The sequence below is a fragment of the Talpa occidentalis genome, unplaced genomic scaffold (genome assembly GCF_014898055.3).
Source record: "Talpa occidentalis isolate TD23 unplaced genomic scaffold, MPIMG_talOcc4v2.1 talOcc4.13, whole genome shotgun sequence".
Classification (NCBI taxonomy): Eukaryota; Metazoa; Chordata; class Mammalia; order Eulipotyphla; family Talpidae; genus Talpa; species Talpa occidentalis.
Window position 1 is genome coordinate 98200055 of NW_023601322.1, and position 20378 is coordinate 98220432.

At 42.7% G+C, this 20378-nt stretch overlaps 2 long non-coding RNA genes across 3 annotated transcripts in view; one reads left to right on the top strand and one right to left on the bottom strand.

The window, feature by feature from the left end:
* The first annotated feature begins 3323 nt into the window (after window positions 1–3323).
* Window positions 3324–12849, top strand: LOC119242770 (uncharacterized). Of its 2 annotated transcripts, none has more exons than XR_005124569.2 (4): window positions 3324–3661; window positions 10477–10569; window positions 11786–12081; window positions 12736–12849. It is a non-coding gene; the product is annotated as an uncharacterized LOC119242770 (long non-coding RNA). The 2 variants fall into 2 exon arrangements; XR_008551564.1 differs by lacking the exon at window positions 3324–3661 and adding an exon at window positions 9963–10295.
* LOC119242771 (uncharacterized) overlaps window positions 10252–20378 on the bottom strand; it is a 188644-nt gene continuing 178517 nt past the window's right edge. Inside the window, exon 5 of the long non-coding RNA XR_005124570.2 lies at window positions 10252–10363. This is a non-coding gene — a long non-coding RNA (uncharacterized LOC119242771). The remainder of the gene's footprint in view (window positions 10364–20378) is intronic.

Genomic DNA, 20378 nt, shown 5'->3' on the forward strand with positions numbered 1-20378 from the left:
CCACATGGCGCGCAGACCTCTCCTGCCACCCGCTGCTCCCCTCAGCAGTGTGCTTCGGTCCTTCTGCCTGCTCTGCTCCCCGCTCTGGCTCTGGTGAATTCTCTCACCCTCCTGCGCTTCTGACTGTACCCAGTGATTGTATAAATAAATGAATACAAATAAATAAATAAATAAAACTTAAAAAAAAAAAAAAAAGAAAGAAAACTCTGCAGCTCTGCAGCAGGTGCCGCCTGTGCCAGGACGCCCTCGGCACGCCGAGGGGCCACTGAGCTGGCACCCATGGGGAAAAGCTGCAGAGGGAAACACTGAGCACGATGCCACTCAGACAAACTGAAACTTACAAAAGTGGGTATTTTATTTTCAGAGTCGCATATGTCTACTAAGAAAATAAGGAAGTGATCAAAATTCAGCACAGTGACTGACCACTCTTTGAGGGAAAAGGACAGTTATGGGTGGCTAAAGCAGGAAGGCTTCCAAGAGATGGGTAACATTTCATGTCTATGCATTTCGTTACTTCTGTAAGCTACACGGACATTATTTTACACCTTTAAGTATGGAATATTTTGTGATCATTTTTAATCAATTATTTTAACTGTTGATGTCACAGCTGAGCAAAGATTGAGAGGAGCACAGTAACACACGTCCGGTGATAGAAGGCAGCCACAGAGAGTATTTTACTCACTTCATTCATCCTACAAATGTCTGCTGAGCACCTGCCTGGGCCACCGTTCTAGGTGCTGGTGCAATTGTTCGTGAAGCCAGTGGGATGAAGAGGAGTAGCGACATGGCCATTACAGCCAGCCGGGGCGGGGGGGGGGGCGGTGGCTATGACAAGGGGAATAGAGGTGGTAAGTCACCCAATACCAGTTATAATTGAAATGTGGAACCAACGTGTTTTCTGAGAGTTTAGAGAGAGGTTGCACGAGAAAAAAAGAGTTTAGTACAACTCTAAGGTTTGGATGTACGCGACTAGAAAGATGGAATTCCCGTGACATCAAGACAGGTGAGAGCATGGATGAAGCAGGTTTGACAAGAAAGGAACACCCTCTTCATCAGATGCCAAGTGGCACTGGATGTGGAGGTCTAGAGTTCAAGGGAGAAGAGCTCCAGGACCAGATGTGCAGCTTAGCAAGTCTGTCAACAAAAAGTATCTTATTCTTACTCGAAATTTTCGTTTGTGTTTTTTCTTCATGACAACCCAGTTAACATTACTGAAAGCTTCTCTTCACTCAAAACTACTAATAATAAAAGGTAGCTTTTAATGGTGAAACTAACTTCAGCACAAATACATGTATGTGCATATATATGCATGTGTGTGCACGTGTGTTTAATAAGCTACATTGCTACTATGGTTTTGGTGCCGACTTTCGAACTGTGAACTGAAACTTGAAAATAAAGACAGAGATTAAGTGCACACAGAAGCTGGGCTGGGCCTGACACCAGTACTGGGTTTTGAACAGCAGAGTAAGCCAAGGGTTGATAACAATGTGTAAGAGTTAAACCTGATACTTCTGAATTAGGCAGAGCTAGGAGGAGGAGACTGAAGTCCCCATTCTGCGCTACCACCAAGAAGTTAAAACAAATCGTCTGTGGAGAAAGTTAATAAAAATTTAGAACCCCAGGATTCCCACTAACCAAGTTCAATTACACAAGGAACTAAACAGCACAAGTCAAGAGATCACCCTATGAAAAAATTCAGATAACAGAACTGCTGAGTCTTTAAAAGACATGTTTAAAAATCTTCAATGACATGTAAGAAGAAATTTTAAAATAGAAAATAAACATGGCTATCAAAAATTATTAAGAATGGGCCTCCCTGGTGGCGCAGGCAGTTGAGCACAGTGCTGTTAAGCTGTCTGCAGCCTCTGCAGTGCGGGTTCGATCCCAGATGGTGGGGGAGATACCCACAAGGTGCATTAGAGCTCTCCTGTCTCGCCCACTGCTCCCCTCAGCAGTGTATTTCATCAGTCTGCCTGTTCTATTCGCCACTCTGTCTCTGATGAATCCTCTCACCCTCCCGCACATCTGCCCTATACCCCGGTTCTAGTATACATGACGAAATAAATCTTTTAAAAAATATATTAGGAATATTTAACAATTAAACAATTCAAAAGAGGGCCTCTCTAGTGGCGCAAGGGGTTAAGACGCAACCTGTGAAGCTATCCACAGCCACTGCAACATGAGTTCAATCCCCCGCCAGGGAGCAACCCACGTGGTGCAGCTCCTGACTCGCCCACTGCTCCCCTCAGAAGTGTATTTCAGTCAATCTGCTTGTTCTGTTCCCCACTCTGTCTCTGGTGAATCCTCTCACCCCCCACACTTCTGGCCTGTACCCCAGTTCTGGTATGCATAAACAAAATAAATCTTTAAAAATAATAAAATAAACAATTCAAAAGAGTCTGAGAAAAAAGATATGATAGTTTAAAATTTTTATATAAATATATTCAATGAATTGGTTAAAAATAGGTGAAACACTGTCAAAAAAGAGAATTTGTGGATTGGAATAAGATCTGAACAAATTATCGAAAATGAGTGACTGTGAATCAAAACGATGAACACATTAAAAAGGATTTTAGAGAAGTGTAAGATAGCATGAGAGGGCCTCCCCGGTGGCGCAGCGGTTGAGCGCTGGGTTGCGATGCCGGTTTGATCCCAGGCTGCTCCCCAGCCACCGGAGGAGGGTCCCACATGGCGCGCAGACCTCTCCTGCCGCCCGCTGCTCCCCTCAGCAGTGTACTTCGGTCCTTCTGCCTGCTCTGCTCCCAGGTGGCTCTGGTGAATTCTCTCACCCTCCCGCGCTTCTGACTGTACCCAGTGCTTGTATAAATAAATAAAATAAAATAAAAATAAATCTTTAAAAAAAAAAAAGATAGCATGAGAAATTTTAACATATGGCTAATTAAAATAACAGGATAAAAGAACAGAAAGAAAGGAGATGATATAATTCTAATGTGACAACAGAGAACTTTTAAGAATTGATAAAAAGCACGACTCTACATGTACAAAAAGTTACAACATGAAGCAAGAAGGATAGATAAAAATAAATCTGTACCTATACATACTGCAGATAGAATAAAATAAAAAAATTCAAAATGAACTATCCAAACTGACTCAATTTCTTGACATGGACAAATAATAGGAAACAGATTTACTCCCCATTATTGTGAGCAATTGGAAAGAGGAAGAACTATTTTCAGATATTGGACAACCAAGAGTTCAGGATTGTGATCCCTGAATAAAGAGAAATGAACAGAATGGACTTATGATTGTCTCAGATGCCTTTATGAGATCACATTCTAGAACACAGTGGAGAGGAAGGAATCCTAAGTCAAGCACGGACATTTCATTCAATTTCCTTTTCTGAGGTCAGGAATCTGAGGTGAATGGAGTTATGAGTGAGAGTTTCCAAAAGGAGCTATTGACAGAAAAAGATATTTCAGAAGTACTCATAGAGGTCTCCTGATTTTTTTATTGAATAATAAACCACTCCATGGTGAAATTCTGAGAGACTGGGCAAAGATATAGCTGAGAAGTGAAAAACAACCAATTCAAGAGTTTTTGCAGAGCTGGGAGATATTCAAACTCCGGCTCATGAAAGCAGAGATTCACCACTGGACATTGAAAACATTCTGCAGATGGAAGACAGCTCAGCATAAAAAGGGTAACTACCACTAGGCCAGTCTAAGTCTGCTTTACAATTCTTAAAAATAAACCTCAGTAGGTTTTAGCTAATTTGCAAGTAACTTTACCACTAGAAAGCTAATAAGCCAGAACAAAATCCAGACAGTCAACAATGTGACACTCACTAGACAAGAACTATACCATCAGCTTCCCTGGACATTCAGCTCACTGACAGAAAATTATGGGACTTAGGGGCATTTACCATCACATGAATCAATTCCTATAATGAATCTCTTCTTTCATCCACCTATCGAGCCATTTATCTTGCTACCTATCTATCTACCTATCTTCAATCACCTGCTCTCTTACATCTATCTACTTTATCATCTATCATCCATCAATCATCTATCATTTATTATCCGTCCATCCATCCATCCATCATCCATCCACCCTAACGGTTTGAAGAACCCTAACTCATCTACAAAAAGAAAAAAAGATAATAATGATCATAGTTTTCTCATTATAAAATATTCACTACAGATGGAAATCAAACTTTTTTTAAATATTTAAAAAACTTTCATCCAGAGAAAATAGCCTCAAAAATAAAGATAGGGCCTCCCTGGTGGCACAAGGTTAAGACGCAGCCTACAAAGCAATCCGCAACCACTGCAGCATGAGTTCGATTCCCGGCCAGCCAGGGAGCAACCCACATGGCGCGGCAGACCTCTCCTGTCTCGCCCGCTGTCCCTCAGCAGTGTATTTCAGTCGGTCTGCCTGTCCTGCTCCCCACTCTGTCTCTGGTGAATGCTCTCACCCCCCACACCTCTGACCTGTACCCCAGCTCTTGTATGCATAAATAAATAAATCTTTAAAAATAAAATAAAATAAAATAAAGATAAAGAAAACCCCTTCCTGTGGCAAACAAAAACAGAAAGAACATGATATCAACATTACAGAAAATTTTAAAGCAGAAGAAAAATAGCAGATGAAACCTTGGAACTCTATAAAAGTATAAATAGTGTGGGACATGGTAAATATGCAGGAAAACAAAAAAGGGTTTTCCTGTTTTAAATTATAGTTGGCTGATTGATGTAATAATAATAATGATGATGATGATGATGATGATGATGTATTGTAAGACTTAGGGAAAATATAGAATAAAACGCACGACAACAAGATCACCTAACATGACAAAAGGTAGTCGAAATACACGTTTGCAAAAAGTGACATAATTCTGGATGATAGATTGTAATGAGATAAAGACAGAACTTTAAAATCAAAGCAATCATTTAAAAAAATAAAATTAATCAATATTAATCTCAAACATTAAAATTTCAAATAACTTAAAAGAAGAAAGTAAAGTAGTAAAAGAAAAAAGAACAGGTGGGATAAATAGAAAATAAATAGCAAGATGGTAGATTTAAATCCAACCAAACTGATATTCACTTTAAATGTATATACATGTTCTAAATATTCCAAGCAAAATACAAATATTGGAAGACATAATACAAAGGCAATACCCAACAATATACTGTCACTTGAAATCTATTTAAATATACTTAATTATGTAACAGCAAGTTGCTGGAAAATAGAGACTATGCAAACATTAATCCTAAGTAAGGGTTACATTAAGGAGTTTGAATTTTATCCTATAGGTCATGGCTCTAAAGGTATGTATAAAAGATGACCCTTTGGTATGTATAAAGAATGCATTAGAATTTCTATTTTTACTTTCTTTTAAAATGGCGAAGAATTGCGGTTTCAATTACAATAAACCTAGATTTTTGGATCCCTAATCCATGCTGTATGAGGTGACCAAAATGCCCCCTATGGTATCCTGAGGGAAGAATAGGAAAGCTTCCCAAATAAGAAGTTTTTATGTGTGCTTTCTGAGTATTTCCAAATAATGCACTGTTTATGTGCTCAGTTAACTGCACACAAACTCATGAATTATAAACTGCACATACAAATCATGAATTACACTTCTAATTTTATCAATGCTAATTATACTTTTAGCCAAACTGATCTCCACAACATAGACAAGTGGTTTATAAAAAACCAGTTCTCTGAATATAGCACTAATAATGCCACATAGCAGTGAGGGCACAATGGCTTGGCATTTCATCACTTCTGTGATGTCAGAAGTTATGATGATTTAAGAAAATCTGACATGAAGGCAAAACAAATTGAAATTAATACAGTTATTTGAAATATAGATCTACAGCCACTATAATTTGTGGCTCATCTAAATTTAATTTGTCTTGAAATACCAGCTGGTAAGAGCAGCAGAGCACTTAAAAATAGTTTTTGCGCTTTAATTTTTACCCTTTCATTTTCCTATTTGGAAGTACACTTAGCTCATTGATAAACAGGGCTGTGCAATCAGAAAGGTATGGAAATACAGGCATAAGCACTGCAGAGCCATTGAGAAGTTTTCAACAAGACTGTAGGATGCTATATTTTCACTCAGAAAATTGAGAGTGGAATAAAGTCCAGGCAAAAAGTTAATGTTAGAGGAATTGGTAGTAACTCAGACAAGAGATGATTAGAACCTGAAATAACAGTAGTAAGAACAGAGGCAGGAAGACTAGTTTGTGAGCAATCCAGGCCACAGAATAAAGAACTGTGCTGACTGACGGACACTAGGCTGGGCAGTGCTGGCCCCTGGTGGCACAGGGAGGCCCGCCGGCCCCCAGGGGTGTGGAAAGAGACGTGTTTTAGGGAGTTGGGGAAAGCTCTCAAACTCCTTCATAGGCAGCTTAGAGCACTTTATACGTTGCTAATGCTCTTCTTCATACGGAGTTACTGTAATTACACACATACTATAAAACTCAAGGGATAATTATATAGCAGTGTATCTGTGACTGTCAAATCAATGTCGTCTAATCTACACGTACTATGTAGAGAATCTCTGTTCATCAGCTCGGTACTGAAATGCCAGAGATGCCTCCCGCCCGGGTTCCCATCATGCATGACAACGGGCGTGCCAGCTGCACTGCCGCCCCCTGTGCATTCACAGCAGGTGGCCGCCCACCATTCCACTTGAAAACTGTCATATCGTAAGGAACAGATATGAAAAAAGGCTACTTTAACCAGAGGAACTGTAGTCTTAAAAATTTCTGGACAATATCTTCACCGTTTTCTGTATTCTGCAGTGCTGCCACGTTGCGTTTTGGACATTTTTGCCTGCCTTTTCTCACAGCCTCTCTCCGAGAGTGGAAAAAGCTAGAGTTATTAATGATACAATAAGTGAGTCTGAAAAGTAAAATGAACTCTAAGCCAAAAGAAGTGAAAAATTACAATATGGCTGCCAGTGAAAATCACAGACTAAAAATATATTAACTGCACGGCTGAATGAGAAAAACAGAGAGAAGGGGATCGAGTGAGAGCAAAACGGGGCAGCGGGAAGAGAGGCGGCACGCGCCGCCAAGCGTAAACACAGGCTCCTCGTCCTCCCGGGCTCTGGCAGTGACCTTGGCGAAGTTATTGCAACCCTTGTCAGAAATTACGTAACAGACGGTTCTGATAGGGGGAGTAAGTTAATGCATGTGCCTTTACAGCGACATAAGAAAACACAAGATTTTATTATATTTGAACAATACCTGGAGCATATCTACTGGAAACACGCAGAGCATAAACAAGCCGCCTGCAAGCATTTAACAAAGAGAAGAACACTGGGAAAGTTTGTTTCCCCATCTTCCCTTTTTCGCTCCTAATTGCTTTAGAATTCCTGACACTATTAATTAGGCAAAAATAAAATGCAAAAGGAATTCCAACTGGCATTTGGCAATATAAATACTGTGTGTACAGGGATGATGTTTTGTTAACATTCTGCAATCCCTGTTTTCAATTTCCTCCGTTCTTTTATATAATACAGTTTCAGTTATGACTCCGGATGCAGGATAAATTAGGCAAAGTTTAAAGCCCTGTCTTCCTAATTACTCTTCTTGTAAAATACCCTAAAAGTCCACCTAATTGGTTCCTTCAGCAGTTTAAGTAGAAGGGCACTAACACATTTACATGTGATGAAATGTTTGACATGAGACTCAGAAACATCACAATTATGGGATACCTGTCTGTTCCGTCTGAGATTACCCACCCTCTGACCTACGGGGACATTTAGACTCCAGTTTTCCCTGATTCAGAATCCTAATGACCCAAAAGGAGAGACTGCAACTTTCAGACTAGTCCTGATTTTCAGTCTTCCTTAAACTTTATGACAGAATGACATATTCTGTCACAGTTTAATATTCCCTTATTCACAGTTTATTATCTATGTATTAAAGTCAACTGAAATGCTAGCTTAAAAAGAGTGACAAACGCATAAACAACATGTGATAGGTGGATAGGTGACTGACAGACAGACAGACAGACAGGTGGATATAGGCAGGCAGATGTGAGAGAGAGAGCATACTATTCAGCCTGAAAAGGAGGGCAGTGTTAACATCTGGTCACAACGAGGATGTGCCATGAAGACACAACATAGCAGCACGGGACATGCCGACTGACACGGGCCAATCACAGCCCGTGAGCTGTTTCCACATAGGTGAGCTGTTTCCACATAGGTGAGGTACCCAAAGGAGGGTCAAATTCACAGAAGCATAGAGAAGAATGAAGGCTGCCAGGGGCTGGGGCGGAAGAGAGGGGACTCAGCCTTCAGTGGGTACAGACACCACGTCCTGGACACAGACGTGCTGAGGGCTGCGCACCAGGGAAATGGACTTCACGACGCTGCACCGTGCACTGACATGGTCAACATGGCCAGCTGGCTGCTATGTGAATTTTACCATATTTAAACACAGTTTTTAAAAAGATTTACGTCTTCTTGACTTTACTTGCCATTCATTTAACAGGACCGTTTTCTTTTAAGAGATTCAAACAAGGCAGAACTCGATAGGGTCATACAAATTCCTCCTCAGTTTATACTCAACTTCTCCCCCTGCTGAGGTCACAGGTTCTGTTGTCTACGGGACCGATATTCTTCGATCTATAAAACATTCACATGTGTGGGTTTCTTAACTAATGGTGGCATTTCCTATCCATAGTTCTCTGACTTCCTTTTTTCAGTTAATACGTCTTAGAGATGCTTCCAGCTCACAGCATTCCTCTGTATGACAGTGATGTCATTTGTTTAATCATTTCTCTATTGATGAGATGCTGAAGTAGTTTCTTCTTTTTTTTTCAAAGGTCTTACCATGATCAAGAGCCATATAATGTTGAAACCCTTGCATGGAAGTGTTCCCAGACCGACCATAGTCCCTAGTATGTATGTCCAAGTTAAATCACCTCGTAGATTTAGGTCCTTGAGGTGACGGCCTTCACTTCTATTCTTGGCATGTTAGACAGTAAAGGAGATGGATGTGCAGGTATGCATGCCAAGTGTACAAATGAATGGTTATAACACATCAGAGCACAATTACTAAGAAACTAGAGATGCGGTATCCAGAGGAATTGCTTTGCCAGTGACAAAACTATTTTGCTAAAATTACTGTTTCCCTAAACAAAATACTTAATGCAAATCCAGGGCTTGCTGCAGTAAAATAAGGAACTTGAATAGCTTCTTTCCTTCCCCTAATTCCTTCCCTCCCAGCCACAGAGGGTATTTCAAAACACTTTGTTCATCTTTCTAACACTTCATTTTTTTTTCCTAAAGGGAATATAATATGGAAGCAGGCTGTGCTCTGGGCCACTGAAGCTGAGATAAAACTAAAATCACTCTAGGGCCTCCCTGGTGGCGCAAGGGGTTAAGCACCGCACTGTGAAGCAATCTACAGCCTCTGTAGCACAAGTTCAATCTCCAGGCAGCCAGGGAGAAACCCACATGGTGAGGTAGACTGCTCCCCTCAGCAGTGTATTTCCGTCAGTCTGCCTGTTCAGCCTGTCTCTGGTGGTCCTCTCACCCCCCACATCTCTGGCCTGTACCCCAAGTCTTGTATGCATAAAAAAACCCTAAAATCACTCTAAAGAAGACAGTCCATAAAGACTATTGATCCACTATAAAGGCACTTGAGCCTTCAACCCAAGGCAATATAAAAGTTTAAGGTTATTACTACATTAATATAAAAACTACAGTTCTTTGTATGCTTACCCGGGGCTTACTAAGAACATGATCTATCTATGAGAGAGAATTGATACCAACACCCCTACTACAGATACCAGCACCTCTACTTTGCGGCAGTGGACACTGTCATTTCAAGTGGTCAGCGACCTCCCAGGTCTTGTGGTTTGGAAGCAGTGCTTATGCCTAAGTCTGTGTGACTGAATCCCACCACACTCCAAGCACATTGCACCAGTGACCACAGCCTCACAACATCTAGGGAATTGTTTTCAAGATTTGACCATGAGATTGGCAGAACCACTGGGTTTCAGTATGCTTACATGCTAGATTCTTTGGAAACAGATGAAAGACAACAAAAAATTACAGCAAATGGAATCTTCTGACCCTCCTTCTCCCTTCTCAAAATTAAAAAAAAAAAAGACAATGCAAGACCAACTATGAAAATCCATCTCTGCAATACTTTATGATGATCAAGCACTGTTTGTGGTGGTTACTGCTGCTATATTCCAAATCCCTGAACAACAACCCACGTTCTACCCGAGACACACTCCCTTCCTGGGAAACATACCTTGTGGAGCAGAGCACTGGCTCCCCTGATGCTCCTGAGGAAACGCAGGTGAGGAGTCCCAGTTGGCTGCTGAGGGGCTTCTCTTTGGGTGCACAGCGGCGCAGGGGAAGTGAGCCCTGTAACACACAAAAACTTCTACCTGAGCAACGGTAACCCTATTTGTAGTTTCACAACATAAAATAAGATGTGACGGCAAGACATTTTTATCTAAGTGTTTTACTTTTCTCAGCTCAACTAGGACAATGCATGTTCCCAGCAAGGGAGTATGTGGCTCTCCTATAAACTACACCCGCAATATGGGGAAGAATCAGCAACTGAAAAGGTAAGTAAATAAACAAACAAATATTTTCATCAACACCAAAAAAAAAAATAAACAGCCAGAGAAATTCCTCAAATCTCTCATTTAAAATTGTGTTTCTTACCCATAGGAAACTCACCTTATAGTTATAGGCATATCATTCAAAAAAGTAAAAAAAAATAAATAAAAATACAAGTCATAGAGGCGAGAAATTACAAAACCAAGCAACCTGAAGTGACTGGATATAAAACAAAATCAGATAATATGATCATACTATTTTATCATTTTATGGCTCATTAGTTGCTATTCATGATAGACCTGAGATAGTAAGAAAATGTCTACCAGATACCCTTTTCTCTGAAAAGGCTAAAGAAATGTGCAGACATATTTTTCAAATGAGTCTTATAAATAAAATTTTAAATTTTAGCAAAGATAGACTATCTGGAAGAATCATGTCCACGGAACCTTCCACACACACCTAAAACACAAGGGGTCCACCCTTACTTGTGTGGAACATTTTTTCAATGGATCACTTAATCTTTTCTTGAGACTCTGGAAGACAATGACTCTTGCATTTTAACATCTAAAGAAATCACCAGCTTTTCTCTTTCATAAATTCATGACTAGAATCAAAAACATCCACCCCTCTCTGCCTCTCCCCCGAGCCTGTTAACCAAGTTGTTCTGCGTCCAGAGAGCTTATGAAAGGTTTTTTTCCCCCTACATATGTTACATTGGCTGCCACCTAATCTCCCAAACCTCTGAAATAAATAATAAAGAACTGAAATAAATATGATAAGGCATTCCAAGATAGAAATTATAAAACAAAAATTCTTGACATTCAAGGATAGTCTGTTCGTCGTCAGTCACTACTCAGAGGAGGTGAGAGAATTTTCCATCGCAGCTTTATCTTCAGCTCCAGCAAAGTCTGATCTGAGCAGCAATGGGTTGGATGTAGAATTGTAACTTTATTAAGATTAGAAAGAAAGTACCTCCTTAGAACTACAGAATGCTAGTGAGGGTTAGTTTCCAGCACAAGTGTTCTTTCTATCATGTGACTTTAACCCCAGAGCCAGGAGAACAAACGGGAAACATAGCAGGACAAGGGGAAGGATCAGGTCTTCAGCCTCGGTCCTTACTGGGCAAGAGGTCCCTGGAGTGGGGATTAAGTCAGAACAAAACCTGTAACACCCACACTCGATAATCCCGACATTCATCTTAGCAACAAACTATCTTCCTAGAAATTGTCCTGTTGACCACAGATGAAGCCATCCAAGTGGTTCTTCCTTATAAGAGGTTCGAGTTGAATCTCCACGCTCAAACCGGGGCTCTGGAATCTTCCTTGACTGTTGCTCATTTGCATCCCTTCAACCAACAAAACAACAAGCCTGTAGCCACCGTCACAGTATCAGTACGAGACTGTCATCTGCTGCTGAGGTTTCCGAGGCCGCAGGGCAGATGGCCCCCCACGCCGCTGCACTGACCCCACCTCCAGGACAGAAGCAATGCTCCCACTCATAGTCACTGCTTTTTGCAGGTAAGTGACTGCTAAAATGCAAACACACCTGCTTAAAGCTCTCCCATACACAGGGTCCAGCTGGCCCAGGATGAACCCCAAATTCTGTCACATAAACTACGAGACTCCTCAGTTAAATCCCTTCACACCTTTTTGTGCCAGGAAGGTTTATTTGGGATCTATATCCATGAAAGGGCAAAGAATTAAGACGGGGCAGAGGAAAACGGTGAACTTGATGTGGCTCTCACACAGGGCTTGGTCAGCCTGGAGGCACATGTGGAGCTAATCTTGCCCATTAGAGCCAACCCTCCTGGACATGCCTATCTGTCTCCGCAGCCAGCTGCCCGGGACAGGCGTGGACGCGAGGGCGCAGCTCCGAGCTGCAGAGGCGGGGCGGGAGCAGACCTGTGCGCCTGTGCTCACACATGCCCACGCTGAGCGTCAGGCTCCCTGGAGGAGAATGTGGGTGGTGGGGGCCCTGATCTACCACAGTCCCATCTCTCACGAGACTCAGGTGGAGTCCTCCATATATATTTGGGAAGCAGTTTCATCTGGATTTCTGGGGGCCTCCCTTCCAGAGGGAAAAGTTAGAAGAAAGTTTAGGGGAATGTGTGACAGTCTTGGCTTCTATAGGGACTCAGGCCCAACAGCAGTCATCATCTCTCTTCCCCGCAGTGTATTCTAGATGTCCTTCCCACTTAGCTTCTACCTCTTCTGGCCCTGGCGGTTTGCCTGGTGCCATAACCAAGTCCGCATGCTGGTGCACCCTGGTTTCCTGGCCACTGTGCATTCCTCAGGTGAGTGGCCGTGACCCTCCGTTCGCAATAGCACTGGAGACAGGCAGTGCCCCCAGGCCCCGGCAGTCATCACTGGAGTTTCCCATACTCCTCCAGGTCTCACTGAGCAGCACAGGCCCACTTCCTCCTCACTATTAGAGTCAGCTACCCCTGCCAAGATGCTGACACGCATGTTATCCTGGTCCTGGAATGCAAGGAGTCCAAAGTGTGTAGCAGAAGATGCAGTGACATCTTTACTATGTCCCCAGCTAAACGCATGCCCTTCTGGAAGAGTAGGCCCTCTAAGCTCTAACCATTGGAGTCCAGAGTTGTAAGAACATGAATCACAAAATCCCCCAGGGGGTTATGGGAAGTGATGGTACATGGGGTCATTTTCCTTCCCTAATGGGGGTGCAGTGCCATAGAAGGTCTTTGATTTGATGCATATGCCTTGGAAAATGCATGCCATGCCTGCAGCATCAGGCCCCAACAGGCAGTTCCAACATTCTGCTCTGGCTACCAGGCTCCAGGTAGTACAATACCTGATGTAACCAGGTGATCCCATGGCCATGGGTTCATTCTCACATCCCCTATCTTGACAGAAAGTACACCCCCTTTTCTGAAGCATTGTGATGGGGGATCTCACAGCAGTGGGCCAAACACTTAAACATCTAGATGTGGTACTGGCTAAGGTCCTGTGGACTGAAAGGCAAACCCACGCCTAGAATATGTGCACACTCTTGTTAGAGTGAACCACCAGCCCTTCCAGGATGGAAAGGGCCAATAATATAATCAGCATATCAACAAGGGGTGGATTTACCTCCTTGAGAAATGACACCAAGGGGAGTTCGGCACTTGTCTTGCCGCTGGCAGACTAGACACATCCAGCAAGGCAGCAGCTAGGTGAGCCTTGTTAAGTGGGAGTGTATGACACTGGGCTCGTGTTTGACCTCCATCTCTGCCCCTGGTTCTTAGCTGCTAATCGTGTCAGCACTGAGAAGACACCCACAGAGACTGGCTGATGTCAAACTGGCTGAGCCCTATTGTCCACTTGGTCACTGTGTGCCTCCTCTGTATCGATGCCCTCTGGTGGGCATGGAATAACGATATGAAGATCTTTCTGTGTGTGCCCATCTGTGTTTATTCACATGCTTCTACCCCAGACACCTTGTCGCCAGTCTTCCGTTCTTTTTCCTTCCAACCTCCTGCGAGGTCATTTGTCTCTTTTCATAATTCATATCTACTCTAAGCAGGTGCACAGCCCCAAACTCTGCCTGTTGGAAAATGCGAGATCACTACTATTTTCTAGTGCTACCCCGAGTGAGGCTGCTCAGGGTGCATTTTGCGTCAGTGCATTTTTGATGGGTTCATTCATTAAATTTTAATAGAAACATCTACTCGGTATCAATTACTTTTCTAGGGCTCGGGAATTGAAGAAGAGTAAGACACCATCTTTGCTTATGAGTTCACAGTCTAATGAAAGATAGGGAAGAAAAATACAACTTGTTAAGTAACACAAGCAGCATTAATAGCATGTTGTCAAGGAAACAGATATAAGTGTTAGATGCTTCAAAGATGGACATTACCAAATAAGCAAAAGAATAGCTGCAGACAATACACACAGCTTTGCAGGATTATGGCTGTAAGTAAAAAGAACTCATACACAGCCTGCAAATGCGATTACCAGTCACAGAGACAGAGTTCAGGGCACACTTTGGGGAAGCTGGCAAATTTGTCGCTGGTTAGCACTAAATGTAGCACACCAAGCTCTGAACTGATGTCATTCCTCTTCTTCACACACGTGGCTCCAGGAAGCTCTCCGGCGCCATCATTGTCTGCCAGCACTGGATGGATTGCCACCTTGGGAAGGTGACCGGGGAGAGTGCCAGAGGAGTCAGAGAGAGGATGGGGTGGGCAGAAATAAAGATGAAGTACCAGGAACAAAGTGTTCCTAAATAACTTATTACAGCTCAGAGTCCATGTGGTTTCTGGCACAACCCCTCAAAACAAGTCAATTAGACAGAGACAGAGGCAAATGTTCTCAGCATTGCAGAGTGAATGGTCAAAAGCCCAGGAAGGAAAGTATACTTCGACTGAGATTCTGAAATAAAAAATTCCAGCTACTCCAAAAGGAAGTGGGCCAACAGATACTCTGAAAGAAGGTGCTGCTCACCCCCAATTCAAGATTATCAGTCAAAGTCTTTAGGTGGGAATAAGGGAACTCAACCTAGGAGACAACTCCTGTCAACAACAGTCACAGAGTGAACCTTACCCCCAACCAGATACTAAACACAATTCTGAGGAATGTTTCCTGTATGCAAGTGATAAAAAGGAAGAGAGAAAACATTGGTAAATTCCCCAAACACTAACAGAACAGACTTTGAAAGATACAGATCGTTGCTCAGGTCTTTCAAAAGTCCAAATATTCTTAAGAATGCTGGTCATCTAGATCATGGGAAATATATGGAATTATGATATTGCCAGAACTTGCATTTAATCATAAAGTCCCTCAGGCCTCCTGCATGATGCAGCACACTGAAGATGAGTATGAAAATCAAAGGCTACTCTTGGTGGATATGGCTATTGTATTTGAGTAAATGACAACAGACAAGTCTAGATTAATTGCTATGGCTTCCCATGCATCAATGGCGAGGGGTGAGGCTGAGCAACTGGAAACCTTAAATTAAGCTGTTTCTTTTCATAGAATAAGGTTTAGAGATAACCAAAAGGTAACAGTAAATGCCCAATAAATAAAAATTAAATCAATGGCGATAAATCTTTCAAGAATAAATAAGCTTCAGTATTTAAAAGTAAACAATTGTGAAAAATCAAGTCAAATTCTCATTTGCAACTAAGGAAACTAAAGTGTATGAGAGTTAGAAACTAAAGTGTAAGAGAGTTGAAATTGTTCAAGATCATATAAGAAATCAGCACAAGGCAGAGCTGCTAAGACCTCCTGGATTCTGGCGTTGTCTCAACTCCAGCCACTAGGGCAATGCTCTGTGTGGTGCCGTCTCTAGGTATCAAGACAGACCAGCTATGATTCTTTAAAAAGAACATGAAAATCATTATTGCCAATTGTACAAAATGCTCTCCTGTCAGCACGAGCAAGGGGAATCAAGCACACCCCTGCTTTTTTAGCATCCTGTAACAACTGGTGACTGCACTACTAGAACTGGCTCCAATAACAGATCACCTGCCTCATGCCAGGCGCTGCACCGGACGCTTTGCAGTCACTACCTCTAGTTGACCCAACGCCCTAAAAGGGAACTCTTATTTTCCCTTTTGAGGTGAACTGAAGTTCCCAAACTTGATGTTACCTGCTAGAGATGTGATTCTGGGGTAAGGATTAAAACCCCAGTTTGTTTCAATTTTAAAGTTCCTTCAACCTACTAACATTCCTCAAAAGGTGCTTAAATAAATTCCTGCTCGATAATCCATTTAAAAAATCCTAGTTTGAATATACTTGGAAAATACTGTGCTTTGCATCCCTCCCTGGACGATTGAAAATGTCAATGTCAAACTTAAAAATATGGGAAATCCTACAAAAATAGAAATTTACCCAATTCTGTTCAACACAGTATTTGCTGGTGTTCACAGATTAAACTTCCTTCACACGATATACGATGACCTATGGAGACACCAGGAGCCAAGGCAGCAAAAGCACTCTGAGACGCTGAGGGTTCTGTACTGCCAAGGAAACCAACCTGTCTTTGACTGCTTGAGTCTCCACGCAGTCCATGGGTGCTCAGACCTACCTGAACCGGGAGTAGGCTGCAAAATCTGAGCAAGTCCCAGCAAGCATATCCCCAAAGCCCACTAGAGGTGAGGCCACCAAAGACAACAAGCAGGCAGAACACACACACACACAGACAAGGAGAGACGAAGGTCATCTAGAATCTAGACCTGCCAGAGCAGAGGCCCCTGGAGATCATCACTGCTGTCTGTCACATGCTGCCTTGCCCATCCCTTTCCATACCCAAAGCTGCTGGTCTGGCTCTGCGTCACTGTCACATGTTAGGGACAGAGACTGAAGTGAGCAGACAAGCTGTCATTTCCGAGTCTCTGCATGACCAGAAGCTACCGCTAGAGCTTCTTGACAACGAGGCAAATCACCGGGGTTTCAGACTCACTGAATGGGAGGAGACAGGGCAGGTCAGTAAAGCGAGTACTAAGAAGAGCATAATGGCTAACTGGTGACTAGAACAGCAAGGGGCTGTTCCAGGGAGAGCCTGTTTGCTTTGCCCCAGGGCACATTTCTAAGACCTCTTTGCATCCAGGTGAGTCACACACAGAGGCCATGCGTGAAGAGATGCATAGCACATTCGTGGGTAGTCCAGGCCACTAACAGTCTCCCTAGATGCTCATGTTGAAGTCCTGACTCCCGTTCCTCAGAAAGTGACTGTATTAGCAGACAGGGCCCTGGCAGGAGGGAATGAGTTAAATATGAGGTCACGGGGGTGGGGCCTAAAGCAATATGACTGGGTCCTTAATAGAGGAACTCTAGACACACAAAGAGGCCCCAGGGATGCGTGTGCACAGAGGTCGCATAAGGACAAATGGAGAAGGCGTCTATCTGCAAGCAAAAGAGGAAGACCCACAAGAAACTGTGTCTGCTGACACCTTGATCATGGACTTTTCACCTCCAGAACCGTGAGAAAATGAACTCGAGTTGTCTAAGCCACCTAGTCTGTACTCTTTTGTCATGGCAACCCAACCAAACCAAGCCAGCCCAGAAAGCCTCCCGAGGGCAGTCCTCTGGCTAGCTACAGTGGAGTGGACGCCCCGGGATATGGCGGGAAGTCACGTGCTCAAAATGGCAGCCTTACAAGCTGGCAAGAGTTCCCTGGAAGAAAAACCTTCCAATCAGGAACTCCCACACTGTTCAGCTACATGAGTGAAAAATGAAATTTCGTTTTACTCTGAAATATATGGGTTTGTTAGCTAGCATCACTTAAGTAACACTCCCTGCTAGGCTGAGGGTCCTCTCTTCCCTCTTCTTAGTCACTGTTGGCAGGGGGTGGGATGTACTTTTCACCTCTTAACAAGTGCTGTGGGGATATGCTAAGCTTCCATTACACAACGCCTTTCAAAGGAGGGTACCTAGTGCCTCTTAGCTACAATTCTTTTACCTGGTTCTTCTGCAGTGTTTAGTGAGTGAGTGGATGAGGGAGGTTCTTCGTGTGTTCAATCTGGTGAGGTCATTAAAAGAAGGATGGGAGTAAGGGTCAGGTTACCATTGCTTCACAGGAGACCATAAAAATGACTCAGGAGAAAATGTCACATATGTTAATTTTTCACCTTTAGGGCAGGTCAGAATTGATAACCAGATGGCCTGTGTGATTAAAAACAATTACTGTTACTTATACTGAACAATTTCTTATAAACCGTAAGGTCAGAGACTATATACTGAAGTATTTTTTTTTTTCCCCTTCATAAGCAAATTCTCTTCCTTATGTACTTTGTCAGTAAGGCTATCTCTCACATTTACCATGAATGCCTTGAGACAGTAAACTCCAACTAATTCAATAAAGAAGATCTGATCATAGTGATTACATAATTACAAAATCACAAAGTTATAGCTTGAAGACAATGGGAGCACTAAATTTCTAAAGCAAATTAAAAAGAATAGAAGTTTCTGTGTCCTTTGGGTAAGTACCTAGGAGTGGAATTGCTGGATCCTATGGAAGCTCTATGTTTAGTAGGTCAAGAAATCTCCACACAGCTCTCCATAGTGGTTGGACCAATTTGCACTCGCACCAACAGTGCAGGTGTTTACAATAGCTAAGCTTTGGAAACAACCCAAATGCCCAAAAATAGATGACTGGATCAAGAAGATGTGGTACATATACATCATGGAATATTACTCAGCATTCAAAAAAGATAAACACATGCAATTTGCAGCAACATGGATGGCGCTGGAAGGGATCATGCTCAGCGAAATAAGCCAGAAAGAAAAAGAAAAATACTGGATGGTCTCACTCATAGCAGGAATCTAGAAAACCTAAATAAGGGACCAGGAAAAAGAATAACTATAAGAAAGTAAAAATCAAAATCAACAAACAATTATCAACCAGAGACACTCTATGGGGAGTGGAGGGTGGGGAGGGGAGGGATTGGGGTCAAAATAAGGGGGTCGCAATTGTATGGGCAATATAAAAATAAAAAAAATTCATATAAAAAAAAAAAGAAAGGAAAAGAAAGGAAAAAAAAAAAAAAAAGAATAGAAGTTTGTCTCTCCAGAAAGAAAAAAGGAACCTCTTGTACAGATGGGACATAAAATTTGAATGAAATCATTAAATGTGCAGGAGTTCCAGGTATTGGCAATGTTCTATACTTTATATTTTGATATTGGACAAGGTTTCAAGTCTTGGCTTTAAAATGATATGCAGCCAACCATAGCAATGTCAGAAACTCTGGAAAGAACCAGGTTATCTTGCGAACTAGATTGGCAATGCAGACAAGTCTTTCCAGATCAGCAGATGTTAGGACATGGGATGCAAGGAATATGCCTGGAGTGACGCAAATCAAAGCCCTCTGGGTGGTTAGCTGTATGGACAGACAAACCTACGAAAGGAGGAGATAATGGCGCTGCCTCTAAACAGCTGTTTCCAGTGGAAGCTGGAGAAGATGTTGAACGCACAGGGAGGTGAAGGATGACAAGGATTTTAGAGCAAAAATTATAAACGATCCCAGAGAGAAAGCAAAAGCAACATTATCTGACTAAAAAGGTTAGGGATGAATTTGTGGGTCATTGGATCACACCAAATTTCCCCCTTGTCAATTTCCTCTTGGTCTTCCACCCCTCACTACAGAAAACAGGATTTATAACCCGAGCCAGAAAGTGAGAGCTCACAGTTCTGACGCAAATCACAAATGAGGCTATAAGATGATAAAAGTAGCAGTTCCCAAGACAGAGGCTGACAGTGACTGCTGCTGATAGCGTTTGCTTTCAGAAGATGAGTGTAAGGAAATCTTAGTGAGACCCAAGAGGAAATCTAATCGCCTTCGGTTACATCATCCACCTCATTTCTAACCCTGGAACAGTGATATCTGCCCGAACTAGGGAGAGAAGGGAATCATCTCCTGCCAGAGCCAGAGAGAGAAATACCAGCAATATCCCTGGAAAAAGAGAAAAGGGTTTCACAATTATTCGACTTTACCCAACTTCAGTTCCCTCCCTGAGCTCTTGGCTTTTTTTCATTTTGTTCAACATTGCAGACAGGCTGGCACCATTACGTGAAGCCAAGCTAGGGACCGTGGCAAATGCTGTTAGTTCAAGAATGTGAAGTTCACGCCTGGGAAATAAGGCCGGAGGATGTGAGGCAACCTTCAGACCAGCAGCCACGGAAATCTGAGCCAGGGCTGTGCAACGGTCCCACCTGCAGGCTCCCCCGACGTTCAGGCTCAAGCAGCTCACGTCACTTCGGGGCAGGAGTCTCCACCAGTGCTCTGCCCTCCCACCCTCACAGACCCCTGGTTGCCTTCCAAGGCATCTCAACTGCTCTCTCTCCTGGTTTTCTGCTGTCCTCCTCCTGTGCA